This window comes from Aquarana catesbeiana, linkage group LG11 (genome assembly GCF_042186555.1).
Source record: "Aquarana catesbeiana isolate 2022-GZ linkage group LG11, ASM4218655v1, whole genome shotgun sequence".
In the NCBI taxonomy this organism is placed as follows: Eukaryota; Metazoa; Chordata; class Amphibia; order Anura; family Ranidae; genus Aquarana; species Aquarana catesbeiana.
In genome coordinates, this window is record NC_133334.1 from 83,840,827 (window position 1) to 83,856,843 (window position 16,017).

Genomic DNA, 16,017 nt, shown 5'->3' on the forward strand with positions numbered 1-16,017 from the left:
GATAGCTTTAATTGAAAACTTGTGCATATCTTCATAGATGAACATCCTGTAGGTAAAAAAAATCATAGTATGCCTAGTTCCAGCAATTACATGTGCCCAGAACAGAAACTAAAGGCACACTGAAAAGGTAGCACTTGCATTGCACTTGTAGTGCAAAGTGGATAGGACTTTCTGAAATAACCCCCAATGTGTCAACATGTGCTAGCTCCCATCATGGGGTATCAATGGATGTGTTTTGGGGGTGCAACCCCTTTCTCTCACCTACTTTATTTTGGAGGAAGGGGTTGCACCCCCAAAACGCGTACATTGATATCCCGTGATGGGAGATAGCACATGTTGACACACTGTGTGTTTTGGGGCTTTAGCAAACTAGATGTAGGGAAATACACATATTTTAGGCATGGGATCATGAGGGAAATCAGAATTTTGTGGCACAATTTGCGTGCATCTTCAATTTTTGGCTTTGCGATTCTTATTAAAAACACATAAAGATTAAAACATTACTTAGGGCAGTGTTTCACAACTCTCCTTCTCCAGAAGCTTTTCCAGGTCATGTTTTCTATACTTTTTGCTTTTGGCACAGGTAATGATGTCATTTTCAAGGTTAGTAATTCACACAGTCATTTTGATCCTGCGGAAAATAAAGAAAACAGGACCTGGTGGTACACCTAGAGAAGTGGAGTGGCTAAACGCTGACCTCAGACACTCTAAAGCCTAGGTTCACATTGTAGCGATTTGTCATACGATTTGCTAGATAAAATTGCATGACAAGTCGCAGCCTATTTGAGGCAATGGCACTGTTCCAATCGATGCAACGCTGATTTAGCGGCGCCGCAACAATGAGCAAAAGTAGTTCCTGCACTACTTTTTCCAATTTCAGGTGCGACTTCAATAGACATCTCGCATGAAGTCACACAAATGTCTATCAAGAAGCACCTGAAATTGCACTGACCTTGCTACTTCGAAATTGCGCTACTTCAAGTGAAGTAGTGCTATTTCAAAGTAGCATAAATATGAACCAGGGCTTAAAAGTAAGAAAACCATGGGAAATCTTAAAACTGCAAACACGAGCCAAGAGAACAAGTGGAAGAAAACTTCAGGCCAGATGAACTTCAAATTTGGCAAGCATGTCGACATAATCACATATTCTTCTCTGTAAAGCAGTGGCAGCCTCCTTTATTTTCTCTGCATCATATCTGCACTCATCCAGCCAATTATGCATCTTGGAAGTTTGTGTCCTTGTAAGAAGAGAAAAAAGTATTAAGGGAATGATGGTCAAGTGGCTGAGGCCATACACAGTGAATTAAGTTACTAGTCATATTGGGGAAATATTTACATACCCAGTCTATTGTTGCTTGCAACCTTCTTGCTCTTCAGACACCTACACTACTAGGTATGTACATGCTGCAACTACTCTGTAATCTTGGCCCTGGTGCCTGGGTCTACAAAACTCAGGTACCTAGCAACACTGCCAGCTGCTTCCATCTCTTCCTTCTCCATGCTAATGTTAAGGCACTACATACTTTACTAATGTGCGAAGTGTGTGTTTCTTTTGGACATCTAAACATTTGAAGCCAGATTGAAAGAATACTTACTTGCGCAAACAAGAGGCTCACAAATAGTTTCTTCCACTTCTGGGTCTCTTTGGCCCTCTGTTTGACTTGCGTCAGGGGATGTTACATCCACAATAGGAAGGTCTGTGCTGGGTCCAGGTGTCATATCCCACGCCTCCAAACCAACATCCTGGTTCAACTGAACGCTTTCTTTCCTCTAAAAAGAAATAATACAACTGCTGCATTAGTTGACCAACCTTGCACTGGGAACAATGTTTGCTCATGACTAGTGGAGTACACCATGCTGCACTGTGTTTTTTTCCCCTTAAAAATGCATCGAAAAGGGAAGGTGATGTCATTTTACAGAGGGGAAACACTGGACAAGTGCCAACATTGAAAAACTCATGCAGTTGCCCCCACCCCTCTTGTCTCCTTATGGGATATATGAGGCTCATTCTAGCAGGCGTGACTGTGATCCCGGGGGCCTCTCCTCTACCCATGTCTACCCTGGCAAGGCTGCATTAACGGGCACTGATGAGCCAGGCAGCAACCAGAAAGTGTTCTTTACCCCTTAAGTTCCACCCTAAGCCCAAGGCCTTTAGCACACTTAGAATCACCCCTGTCAGTGGCTAAATGAGTGTGTTTGAAGTTGTCACCCCTACTATTTAGAATTTTCTTTTTGTTTATTTTTTAAATTATGATTTGAGGTGTTCTACTTTTTTAATTTTTTTTTTGTGCAGAGAATGCATTTTTTAGTTTAATTTAGTTTATTTGATTTGTTAAAGAATGCACAAGAAAAAAATGGCCTCAGCGATGTGGAAGGAAGCATTGAGAGCGATGGCCTGGGTTAGCTTTGTTCTGGCAAAGAACGCAAGCTGTTGTAAGACCACAGCCTGGGGACATATATGTCATCTGCTGCTGCTCCCGATCTCTCGGAGTCCAGGACAGTATTGTGCTCCCTATTAAATGGATTCCTCAGGTTCCCAATTTTGCACTTCACATAATTGATGTCTGCCCAGGGGGACAAAGGCTTCACCAATTCCAACTGTTTCTCCATCACTGCCTTCCTCTTGATTTTTATATGACCTTGAAAAATAGTTGGCTATGTGTTTTACTTAAAAAAGGACAGTTTGTTTGTGAGTAGGCAGGTACATTTCAAAAACACAATCTCAAATTAACAAGGGACACCAACATAGTTGTATCTTTGAGCTTAAAAACTACGAGATAATAATGGTGTTCTGGAAACTTGACCCAAAATAAATTTTTTTTTTTTTTATTATTATGGATATCACTAGAAAAAAAAAGCCATTTGAAATACGTTTGGCAGAACTCTGTCAATATCACCAGCAAGAAGAAGAGAATGTGCGCTGCATTTGGAGATTTCATAATTTGATGCGTCGCGAATGTGATATCTCCATTACAAACGCTAGTTTTACAAGACCGACCGCTTCCGGCTCGTCCTTGCTTCCGAGCATGCGTGTTTGTACTTTGGACTTTTGTCCGGCGGACTTGTGTACACACGCTAGGAAAATCCGACAACAGACATTTGTTCGCGGAAAATTTTAAAACATGCTAGCCAACATGTGTCCGCGGAAAATCCGACAATTGTCCAATGGAGCATACACATGGTCGGATTTACCGCCAACAGCCTGTCATCACATATTTCCAGTCGGAAAGTCCGATCGTGTGTTCAAGGCTTAAGAATTGATACTGCTTTGAAGCCAAAGGGTAGTCACACCAAATATTGGTTTGACTTTGACTATTGGTTTGAATTAAAATATATATCTTTAAAAGCATTTTTACTTTACAGACTCTCTTCACACCTGCCTAAAACATTTGCACAGTACTGTATATATTGTTGTTAGAGATGTAAGAATAGTGTGATTTAACCCACCTGGGTCCACCCACATTTTGTTATACAGACTCCTGTATTTTATAGATATTACAGAAATTTGCCGAGTTGTGGAGCTTGAAGAAAAATACAGGTACGTCATGCAATGAATGCAGTCAGCCCAGTCAGACTTTCTGTACTGTATCTTAAACATAATTACCGAGCCTAAATTTTGTTGAATTCAGAAAGCATTTCCACACTACATTGCTTTACACTCTGGTTTTCAAAAAGCCAGAGAACAGCACACTGTAGAGATTATAAAATAGTGCTGTTTGTTATCAGATACAGTCCCCCATCCTATTCTTTTCAGTAGGGATTTAGTAAGCACTGGTACTGGACTGACTTTCAAAAAGAGATTCCCAGCAGAGATGTTCATTTTAATGAGACTGATTTATTAACTAAACAATTAATATTGATAATAAGGTACTATAGTATTGATAATGAGCTGCTAATAAATAGTCGTAGCAATCTACACATCATGGAAGCATACACACTTTAGTAAGCACAAAAAATAGCATCTTTTACAATGATCAAATTCAAAATCTCCAAATGTTGTTTACATTATACTTTTTAACTCATTAGATGCTAAGAATCCTATCCACTAGCATATTTTACATGTACTTAGGGAATTTTGTGTGTGCTCCAGTCAGGAAACCATACATGGTTCTTGAAAGAAGATATGTTTTGCACTCCATGTATGCAAAAAATTCTACACTGTAGGAACTGTGAAAATGTAATAGTTTTCAACAAAAATGTTGTCAAACAGGTTCAGTAGAGTGCCATAAAAATAGGTTGTATACATTTTAAAAAATACAAAAATAGTTTACTTTTATAATAAAAATATTTCACAGTAGCTTGCTGAAGGGATTTTCTCTACATTAGAACTAATTGAACCACACTTTATATGGGTTAATGTGCTCCTCTAAATCAACTAGGGGACATTAAAGTATTAATGATTAAACTCATTGTAATTGTGTCTTTTTTGTTTTCAAAAGAAGGTATTGGTTGAACTTTGCAGGGGGATTAAGAGAAAACTGTCTGAGCAGAATGTGCTTAACATTTTTTTAATGGGAGGCCATCATTCTCAGAGGCCCGGCCCCAGATATATTTTCCATACTGCAGGTATCCATTTCCTCTTAAAGAGACAATATTACTTCTGCTAACAATACTCTCATCTTCCTTTCTTTCAAGAAATTTAGTGCCATTTTTGTTTTGGTAACATGTAGATAAGCATCTACTCTCTGTACTATAATGCTGGACGGACCAGGTTTAATGCTCTTTTTCACAGTCCTGCTATCTGCACATAAGCCTTCATGTTCTAACAGAACCTTTTTGTTCTTACCAATTATTATTATTATTTAAGGTACTTATGTAGTGCTGTCAATTTACACAGCACTTTACATATACCTAGCACATTCACATTGGTCCCTACCCTCAAGGAGCGTACAATCTAAGGTCCCTAACTCACATTCATATACTGGGGCTAATTTAGACAGAAGCCAATTAACCTACCAGCATGTGTTTGGAGTGTGGAAGGAAACTGGATTACCCAGAGGAAACCCATGCAGGCACAGGGAGAACATGCAAACTCCAGGCAGGTAGTGTCATGGTTAGGATTCGAACCAGCGACCCTTTCTACAGCTAGGCGAGAATGCTAACCACTACACTCCTGTACATGTACACATTCTTTTAGACTCACAACTTAGATTTCAACGAGTCATTACTCCACAGTGCTCTTCTCAAGGTGACCTTATAGTGTGTCCAGGCATAGTTTATCATTGTTCTATATTGTGGCACATCAAAAACGTATTTCTGCAGACTTCTAATGTGACTGATAGGTCTACTTTAAGTTCCCCATAATCCTCAAATGATCGTTGTCTGTCTCTGCTGTCTTTTTCAGGATCAGTAGAAAGTGGTAAAAATCTCAGGCCTAAACTTACAGTTCTTGGGTGGGAGTCTTATGAGTTGTGTTGAATTGTATTTTTGATCAACAGTTTCTATAGACATGCACGCGTGGAGCATTCATGCCTATGTGGCTCTGTGCAGAATTCCAAATCTTGGGGAAGAATATGTTGCTAAATGCTTGTTGAGGTATATAAAGAAAAGAGTGTAACGTGCCATTCATGAGACTGCTTGATGTTTATCTAGAGTGTTTTGATTTGGTCAAATCAAAATCTAATTTCAGCTTTAAAACGTTAAAGGCATTTCAAAAGTTCTTCTTAAAAGAGAAGTATGGCCAAAGCTAAAGCCTTCTGTCAGGTGACCTCACAGAACCCATCCAGGCTCTGCAGGGATTCTGTCTGGCAGCTGGCTCAGCCTTTCCGTGTGCCATCGAGAACATAAGCCACCAACTTCCACCCCCAACACATTCTGGCACTCCAGTGAGCACTGGCGAGGCAAAGAAAAGATCCAGTGACTGACCGTCATCGATCTCTGCTCAGTGAAGACCTAGAACTGAGTGAGCAGCAGATATGTGATTGCTCGGTTGTCAGTCTTAGAGGCAGCTGGGGACTGTTGCTGCATTCGAGCAATGCTGCAGCCATATAGGTGAGTATGTATGTTTGTTTTTTTTGCTATCCCACACTTCTATAATTTTTTTTAAACATGCAGCTTTTATTAGAGAATACCTGGCGATCCAGTCTTGCAAGTCTTTGTACAGCCACTCAGGCACTTATGAGGTGATGACTCTCGCCCAGTTGTGTGCTGTCATGTTTTTCTGGTGGAGTCCACACGTGATCATGTCAACACAAAGGCATTGTTGTCACCATAAGGAAGCTGGTCCAGAACAATGGTGTGCAGCCAATGCTGCAGTAAGTGTACATTGACAGCAAGAGGCAAAAAAGACTGGAGGAGATCAGCAAAACCGAAATGCTAAATTGTTAAAAAAAGGGGATAACAATATAAAAAAAAAAGGCAACGGTTTATGATACTCCCTGGAGAATTCAATAAAGCTATGTTGACAATTAGATTAGGGAACGGTCGGTAAGAGGTAAGCCAGTACTCAGAATGGGGCATGTCTGTGCTGGGAAGCTGTCATATACTGTAGCTATTCAGCTGTCAGCTGGGAGATTCTCTGGCTGAAAGCTAAATGTAAACAACAAGATAGTGATGATGTCTGTGACAGACCCAACTTGGACAAGGGCTTTTGGAGGGGACTGCAGGGTGGTCTCTTGCCTACTGACTATGGGCCCTGGCATTTAAGTGAGCACTACTCTTTGGGAGGTGTGTACCTGGGGTCCCTTGGAGTGGTCTTGCTTCGAATTTGGGTCCATGTCTCCCCGAAACACACAGATTTGGCTTCTTTGTGCCCTTTGTGACCAAACCAGCAATGCTTTAGACTGTGAGACTCAGAGCAGATGTTAATATGATCATCTCAAACCAACCTGATACTAGGGTCTCCTGCTCTAGTCTGTTTATTAGGGTGTTATGTGTTTATTGTTAAGTATGTCTCTAAAATTGTGTGCCTGCTGGGTGTGCAGTCCCATTGTTGAGTCACCTATTGTTTGTCTGTCTGATCATCTCTTGGCTTGGAGATGTGATTAATATTGTGATCACTTTACCTTGTTATCAAAACCATTGTAGGACGTTATGTGTTTATGCTTAGGATAATGTGTTAATGTACTTTGTGTATCCAGGGTGGTAGACTGGTACCGGACAGTCTGAGTTGGGGTGGGATCTCTGATTAATCAAAGCATTGTCTGGTTTGTGTAGGTGCCTAGTAGTTTAATTAGATTGCTGTTTATGTTGGCTGTTCCTTAGCTATGTTAATTATATTATGGTTTACAGTTTGTATTGTTAGGGTAATGTGATCAGGCCCTACCTGATCTGGTGTGATATATATTCTGTGTGAATTTACATTAAACATCGCCAGTTTGCATCTAAGCTAGTGTTGTCTAGTACTTGGGTGCAATATTCAGCTATACTACCTGGTTCATGGTTCCAGACTGGAGGAAGCTATATCTTTACAAAGGCACCCAAGCAGGGTGCTGGATGGTTCTGTCACAATGTAATTACCCATATATGCCAATGCTGATATTTAGGAAATGACTTGGCACTGGGTGGGTGGAACTTGATTGGAACTGAGAGACTAGTTCCCCATCAGGTTCACTTAACTTTTGATTGACAGCACATAGCAAAGGGTAGATTTGAAATCCACTATTGGACTGAATAGGGGCTCTCAATCCACCCACTGTGGTGTGCTGTCATTTAACAGCTTCAGATCCGGGCCATTGCCAAATGACGGCAACAGCGCGGATCTAAATTTTTACGTTTATTGACGTCGTCCCGTGCATGAGCGGCCTGCGCGCCCCCTGCAGGGCGCACGCGGCGCGCTTGGTGATCAGCGAGTCTATGAGACTCGCCTGATCACAGATCAGAGTAAGGGGTTGGTCCCGACCCCTTACCACATGATCAGCTGTCAGCCAATGACAGCTGATCATGTGATGTAAACAGAGCCGGTAATCGGCTATTTTTCCTCCTCGCGCTGACAGCGCGAGGAGGAAAAAAAAACCCGATCGCCGGCGGCCGTGATCGGGACATCAGTCCCGATCACGGCGATCTTCTAACACAAGGCAATAGGCAGCAGTGCTGCCTACCAGTGCCCACCAGCGTCACCCATCAGTGCCCACAGTGCCAACAATCAGCGCCACCCATCAGTGCCCACAGTGCTACCCATCAGTGCCCACAGTGCTACCCATCAGTGCCCACAGTGCCACCCATCAGTGCCCACAGTGCCACCCATCAGTACCACCCATCAGTGCCACCCATCAGCACCCACATCAGTGCCACCCATCAGCACCCACATCAGTGCAACCTATCAGTGCCCATCAGTGTCACCTACCAGTGCCCATAAGTGCCCATCAGTGCCACCCATCAGTGCCCCCCCATCCGTGCCACCCATCCGTGCCACCCATCCGTGCCACCCATCCGTGCCACCCATTCGTGCCACCCATTCGTGCCACCTATCCGTGCCACCCATCCGTGCCACCCATCTGTGCCACCCATCCGTGCCACCCATCCGTGCCACCCATCCGTGGCCATCAGTGCCGCCTTATTTGTCCCCATCAGTGCCGCCTTATCTGTCCCCATCAGTGCCGCCTTAACTGTGCCTATCAGTGCCGCCTTAACTGTGCCCATCAGTGCCGCCTTATCTGTGCCTATCCGTGCCCATCAGTGCAGCCTATCAGTGCCCACCAGTGCTGCCTCATCAGCGCATATCAATGAAGGAGAAAAATTACCTGTTTGCAAAATTTTATAACAAACTATTAAACATGATTTTTTTTTTTCAAAAATGTCCATCTTTTTTTGTTTGTTTAACAAAAAATAAAAATCCCAGATGTGATCAAATACCACCAAAAGAAAGCTCTATTTGTGGGAAAAAAATGATAAAAATTTCATTTGGGTACAGTGTTGTATGACCGTGCAATTGTCATTCAAAGTGCGACAGTGCTGAAAGCTCAAAATTGGTCTGGGCAGGAGGGGGGTTGAAGTGCCCAGTAAGCAAGTGGTTAAAAGCAAAGTGGACCTTATGAGCAACTAGTTTCCCAACAGGCTCCCCCCACCCCTAATACAAAACTCCTCAGCCATGTGCCTGCCAGTGTGATAGGCATATGGCTGGGAGGGAAGGAGTGAGTTCACTGAGGAAGAAGTGCCCAATATGGACACTCCAACCTTAGTGTGGGCATCGACAGATTCACGTACCTGTCTCTGACAGGTACATGAATCAAGGGCAAGCACTGACAGTTTCAGTGCTGCACATAGACGGTATTTTTAAGGGCATGCACAATACCCTTTATGCATTCCCCAGACAGTCTATTACTAAGCTAAATACCTAGCTTTTGGCTTGCTAGTGGCAACATTGAGATGGATCACCATTTTTCAATTTCTCTTGAATTTATTATTCCATACTAAATGTAGAAAGTGGGGTGTGGTAACTTGTTTTTAACTGAGCAGCACAGTGGCTTAGTGGTTGGCACTGAAGCCTTGGACACTGTCTGTATGAAGTTTGCACCCTAACTGTGCTTGTGTGGGTTTCCACCAACATTCCAAAGATATACAGGTAGGTTAATCAAATCCTATCTAATTTTTCCCTAGTGTGCATGCATGTATGTATGCATGTATGTATGTGAGACAGGGTCCTTTGATTGTAAGCACTCTATGGGCAGGGACTGATGTGAATGTACTGTATGTAAAGTACTGTGTAAATTGTCAGCGCTAAATAAATGGCTACAATAAAACAATTAATTGGTCAGGTGGGGCATTGTCAAGGCTGGTGGGTTTTCTCGATCTTAGATTGTTGATTGGACGTTTAAGTTCCTTTAACTTGGGTTTGTCATCTGTTGTGTCTTATGGAGCTTGAGACTCTATTACCCACTGTTGTTCCTCTCCTTCAGGAATCAGTACAAAGAAAATATCACTTACATGTTCTTGTCATCTTTTGAACTGATTTACTGTGATGCTCAAGAGTTGAACTTGTTTATCTGTAAGAATAGGATGGCTTCTTGTGTTTTTTATTTTTATAAGGCATTTCAATATTCTGTATAATTCTCCATTGTTATTGGCTTCAGCTGTTTTTATGCTGCTTGGATGAGCTCCTTACATTTATTAAGCCTGGCACTGCATTGAACAGCTTTGTTTAATGTTTGGTATTCTATTTTGGAATCTAGCATTATCTTTATCTTGATCTACATATAGTAGTTCCCCTTTTTCTCTTAAGTCTTTTCAGCTATCTGAATCTGCCTTATACTTTTTTCTCCAGCCATTCTTATCCTTGGCTGTTTCAAGAAGAACTGGTACTTCTGCAACTTGGTATTTTCATCTTTCATTCCTAGGTTAATGCTCAATCAGCAAATTTCTTCTTAAAGAGGTGTTTCAGCTACAAATACTGTAGCTGCAGACTTTTAATATATGGACACTTACCTGTCCAGGGAGCCTGCACTGTCGGCACCCCAGCCAATCTTTGCAACGGCTGTCAGGTGCTGCCACTGCCATCTCCACTAAGGGAAATCAGCAGTGCCCTACTGCACATGCGCGAAGCGCGCTGCGCTTCCTAATTGGCCCTGCGGTGGAGAAAAGAGGAGGGGGGCAAACATCTGAGGGACAGCACCGCGGCATCGTTGGACCTACTAGTTTTCCATGTTGTATGCCAGTCATTTTATTATATCGGTGTTTTTCAATTTGCTTTTTTTAACTGCACTTGTTCTACAGACAGCTGCTGGTCACTGCCTACATCTACTCCTTAATGGGACTGTCAATAGCAAATTCTTTCAGGTTTTGCTAATGGCTAGAAGACCTATTTGATTCTTGGAGACTGTGGTGATGTATGATATTGGGGAATGAGAATATCGCCAATTATAAGGCTTGTGAAGCTAGAAAACAGTTCAGTAATAATTTCTCCCAAAATATTATACTATTTATGCCTGTGCACTTTATCCTGGGTGTCCTGTAGGATCTGGTGGCCTTCTTCCTTCTTGCTATTCTTCTTTCTTCAAATTTTCTCTCACACGGTTCTCTTCTCCCCCTTCCCGCTCTTCCTATCTCTCATCCCCTTAGCCTCCCCTTTTCCCTCCCCCCTTCCCCTTTTCCCCCCTCCTCTCTCCTCCCCCCTTCCCCCCTTCCCCTCCCCCTTCCCCCCTTCCCCTCCCTCTTCTCCCCCTTCCCCTTTCCCCCCCTTTTCCTCCCCCCCTTCCTTCCCCTTCCTCTTCTCCCCCCCGTCCCTTTTGAATTTCTTCTTTTCCATTTTCTTTTTCACCCTTCTTTTCTTCCCCTTTCCTTCCCTGATCCCCATTCACAGTGTCTTAGTGTCACAGAGCATATCTTAACCCACATGATACTAAAATTAATATATTTTTAATATATTTTTTACTTATAGTCCGTCCCAATAGCCCCCCATGTCCGCCCCCAGGGGAAACACCCGCCCTGATTGTCTCAGAATTGCCGTTCTTTGCCCATTTATGCAGTTATTGGTGAGTTTTGCTATACATTGCCGAAACACTACAATATTTATCATGCATTATTTCACTGCACTTTACGAATGCTTTATTGTAATTCTGATTATATGTCTTCTAGATGTTATGATTGGACGCCTCCTGAGGAAGCGGCATTGGCCGCGAAACTGTTGAGGCCAACATCCTTTTTTACATCATTGTGCCGACACCTATATATGGAGGTTTTATTCGTTGTTATTTTAAATGTTTTTGCTTAATTGTCTACCTTGTAACAACTTCCAAGTTGTTCTTGTAGTAATTTGTATTATTTTTTTGTAATTAAAATAAACTGTAATTTTTACCTTTGTCTTACTCTTTACCTGGGTACCGTAATAGTCCAAACCTTTTTGGTGAACTAGGGCATTCTTGGAGTAGCCCTTGTATATTCTCCTCCTCTTTTCTAGTATATTAATTGATCTATGCTATGGCCTGGGTTGTCTTTAAAATCATGCACTTTAGCATTCAAAACACCCATGGGAAAAAAAAATGCGTTTTTTTTTTTACCTTACCAAGGACCATTTTCAATAACTATTTATTTTCCAACACTGTTGATCAGTGATTCAATTGGACTCTGTTTTACATTCAATAAGACTTATTTTAGCACCTGTACTAGATAGTATTTCTAATTCACTTTCATGTGTTTCACCAGAAGGTTTTTAATAGCTGCATAATGATTTTGATATATGCTGGTGATATTTTTTATTTAAAATATATGCCTTCTCTAGATATGCAGATTTCAGATTATAACCCTTACATACACCCAGTGAAGTGACTGGCCTCAGGTGATTAAACAAATCCTCCTACATAAGTTGTACCTGTTTATCAGCAGTCCTCTCTTTTCTACATCCATTCAAAGTCTAGAATCTATAAAGCTTGTCTGAGCTGTCAGAAAAAAGAGGGCAGAGAGCTGATGTTACACTCTGCATAACTCAGAGAGGAGGGCTCTGAGAGCTGTTGGGAGGGAAGAAACACCCCCCCCCCCCCCTCCCCTTCACACAGCACACAGAAACTGCTCAGGCTGTCAGACAGGGGCAGACAGGACAGCTTGTGTGTAGGAGAGATGCAAGTCTGCTGCAGGAGCGCTGGAAGTATAGCAAAAGCTATACTATCGTAAATGAAAGTGTAAATTGTACATAATAGTTAGTAATCCAGAATGTGGCATACACCTTCTAAGAATTAACAATTTTGTAACCGAACCAGTTAAAAAAAAATAAAATTATGTGATTAGGAACCAGCAGAAGGAACTAGAGAAGACAGGAGGGGGACATGCTATTCGACACACCATTGGATTCAAATAGTATCAGCACCTGAAGCCATACTACAGAGCTGACAGACAGGTAAGTATAAAGTTGCTTTCTTTCCATAGTAATTTTGTAATCCCCTGCCAGTGTCATTTTAAAATTAACTTGTAATCTTAAACGCTGCTTTCTGTGCCCTTCTGAAACAGTTTTTATGTAACTATGGGCCAAAAGGTTGGAAGCTCCAACCACCTTCTACTCCCTTCCACACCATATCCAAGAAGATTGCCTTAGTTGCCAGTAAGTGGTTGGACCATAGGTGTGCGCAGCCTATTACATTAGGGTGTGCACTCCAAAGCTCAAACACACATGCCTTTCTCTGCAGCCTCATTTGCACAGGGCAGTGAGTGAATGGGAAGTGCTCTGTGCAGAGCGGCTTCCTGTTCATTCACAAACTGAAGTATAGTAAACACAGTTTACTATGTTTCTTCCTCCGCTCTCCATCCTGAAACATTCCCCGCAGCAGCCGTGGGCAGATAAGAGAAGGGAAGCCAGCAGAACTATGGGGCGGGGGGGCGGTGGTTGCCAACGTGGCAGGAAACCCGGGCAGTAGGGGGAATCAGCACTTCACACAGTGATTAGGGTATGCCCAGGCACATCTGGCACACCCCCTGCACATGCCTATGGGTAGGACTTAGTACTGAGATCAGAAAAGTAAAGCCTTTAGTAACCAACTGAAACCAGTTTTCAGAGGGGTGCATAGAAAAGGGCATTTTAATCGTTTAAAACAACTGGTACTCTTACTCACCTAACTGCATTTTCCTTACCTTCTTTTCTGAGTAGAGCAGCCACCACATTCTCCTTTGCATTGTATTGTTTTATGAATGGTATCAATTTGCTAACTGTGTACACATCTTCCTCACATCTTCCGCCCCTTTATTTATCCCTATGGTAGGCATGGAACATCAATCGTTTCTGACTCTGATTTACAAATATTTAGCTTGTGGTGATAGCATTAAAAATATCTTTAACCCTTCCAGCAGGCTGAATCCATTTGAGATACCACCAGAAGGTCATCTTGATAAATTTTTAATCAAGCAGGAAGTATCTGCAGTCTCAGAGCCATTTGTGAGAAGTGTTAGAATCATTAAGATAAGCTAATTTTTTCCTTCTATTTCTCAAATCACACATTTGTGAGCAAAAAACTAAATTGTTAAGAGTCAAGTGTTTTTTCTAATTGCTGAAAATCAGGCCTACTCACACAGTTCCTTTTAGGTTTTACAGTGTAGATATTTTGGAATTTAAAGCTAGTTTTTTTTTTGGGTATTTTCCACAATTCACAAATTGTAGTTATAATACAGTTACAGTGGAACCTATGAGTAACACGGTTAACGAGCATTTTGAAAGACTAGCAACTTTTTAAAAAAATCCTGACTCGGTTTGCGAGTGTTGTCTCGCAAAATGGGCAGGATTCAAGTCAATGGGGTGTGCAGTACCGCAATTGGCCAGAGGTGTGGTGGCACCGGTGACACTCGGAACGGTTCGGAGCCGTTCGGAAATACTCTGAATCACTCGTAAATACTCGGAAACACTCAGAAATACTCCGTTCCTGAGTGTTTTCGAGCCTTTCCGAGGGTTTTCGGGTTCAGCCGAACTGTCCCCGAGTATTTCCAAGGCTCTCTGGTGCCCCCCCAACTCTGGCCACATGCGGTATTGCATGCAATAGAAGTCAGAGCAGAACGAATTATCTTTGTTTCCATTGACTTCTATGGGGAAACTCACTTTGATATGCGAGTGCTTTGGATTACAAGCATTCTCCTGGAGCGGATTATGCTCGTAATCCAAGGTTCCACTGTACAATGAACCATCATAACAAGCGTGTTTTGTCAGCCTTGCATTATTAAGTACTAAAGGAGAGGTTGTCATGTCCGTTAAATGGTGATGCACAGTTATGAATTGGACCTGGTTCTTTAAAACATTCAGAACAGATTTAAAAAGATGATATTTACTAAAAGTGGCTAATGACAGGGATAGGTAGGGATGGCTGTATCTAAGTTAAGCATGCAGGTAATCCTGGATAAGAAAGAGGAGCTGTGGAGTGTAGGGGATCCCTTTTCTATTTCTCTGTTTACCTTTTGATGCTTGATTACACAAGGAGATTAGTTCTGGGTTATTATCCCATGACACAACCTTATGGGTTCTCAGGAAAGTGTTACCTCCCATACACCTTGTCATTTCATCACATCACCTAGTCACTCTGCTCGGTATGCCTTTATACATAAATGTTAAGCCACAGGATTTGGAGAGGCAAAGCTGTTTAACAATTTGATTTCAGACCAATGTTGACTGGAACAGTTTTATACAAAATTCCACCAGAGCTGCAGCTGCAGTTTGGTTAAAACTGTGGCAGCCCCTGATTTTACTTTGCCCAACATCTGCACACATTCATGTAGGGGGAGCTAGATATCTGGAGGTTCCCTTATGTTAAAGGGGGCTTCCAATTCCTGAAAAGCCACCCTTGCATCCCCACAACCACTAGGCCAGGGTTGTGGGGAAAAGGCCTTTGTCCTCATCAATATGGGCCCCCTCCCCTTGTTGAGGGCATGTGGCCTGGTATGGTTCAGGGAGGGGGTAGGCCTGCCAGGCTGCATGCTCAGATTAAGGGCCTAGCCATTTTTTGTGCCCCTTATATTCTGTACAAGACCTTTAAGGGTCTGGTATGGATTTTGGGGGGTAGCCCGTGTCTTTTTTTGTGTGGGGATCCAAATGGTCTTGTATTGATTTGAGGGGGGTGACCACCACATCAGTTTTTTATAGCAAAATGAATACCTGACCCTCATCCTCCTTGATACGGGTCTGGAATATAGTTTGTAGGGTCCCTATTGCATTATTTACAAAATAAAGAAAGCTTGAATTAACAGCATTTTAATCAACTTTTTTTTTCTTATGTATTCTTTTGCTATACAACTTTGTTTAGATGGTGGAGATGCACCACTTCACAGGCAGGTTCAGGTTAGGTTTTTATAAAGGAATCAACCTTCTATGGAACCCAAACCATTGTGGGGCTCCAGACTGAGAGCTGTCATAGCATGCCTGCATTATTATGAGAGCAAAGAAGCTGTCATTAAAAGCATCCAATACAATTTATTGAGATCAAGGGCTTTTGCCTATAAGTTTTGAGTGATCTCTCTTCAGTTACTATCAAAATGGACAGCCACCCGCACATCTCCAAAAGCATAAAATTCTGTATCGATGGAGCTTTCCATTTTGGTTAATTGCCACCAGAGATGGGATCCAAAACATCATCAGCCTAAGTTCACATTGAAGCAATTTGGCATGCGATTTGACAT

General features: G+C 42.2%; 1 long non-coding RNA gene across 1 annotated transcript; it reads right to left on the reverse strand.

Annotated features, from left to right (window-relative positions):
* Window positions 1-259: 259 nt before the first annotated feature.
* Window positions 260-13,651, reverse strand: LOC141112975 (uncharacterized). The gene is made up of 3 exons (XR_012236679.1): window positions 13,495-13,651; window positions 1,596-1,770; window positions 260-1,238 (listed from the first exon to the last, which is right to left on the reverse strand). It is a non-coding gene; the product is annotated as an uncharacterized lncRNA (long non-coding RNA).
* Window positions 13,652-16,017: the final 2,366 nt, after the last annotated feature.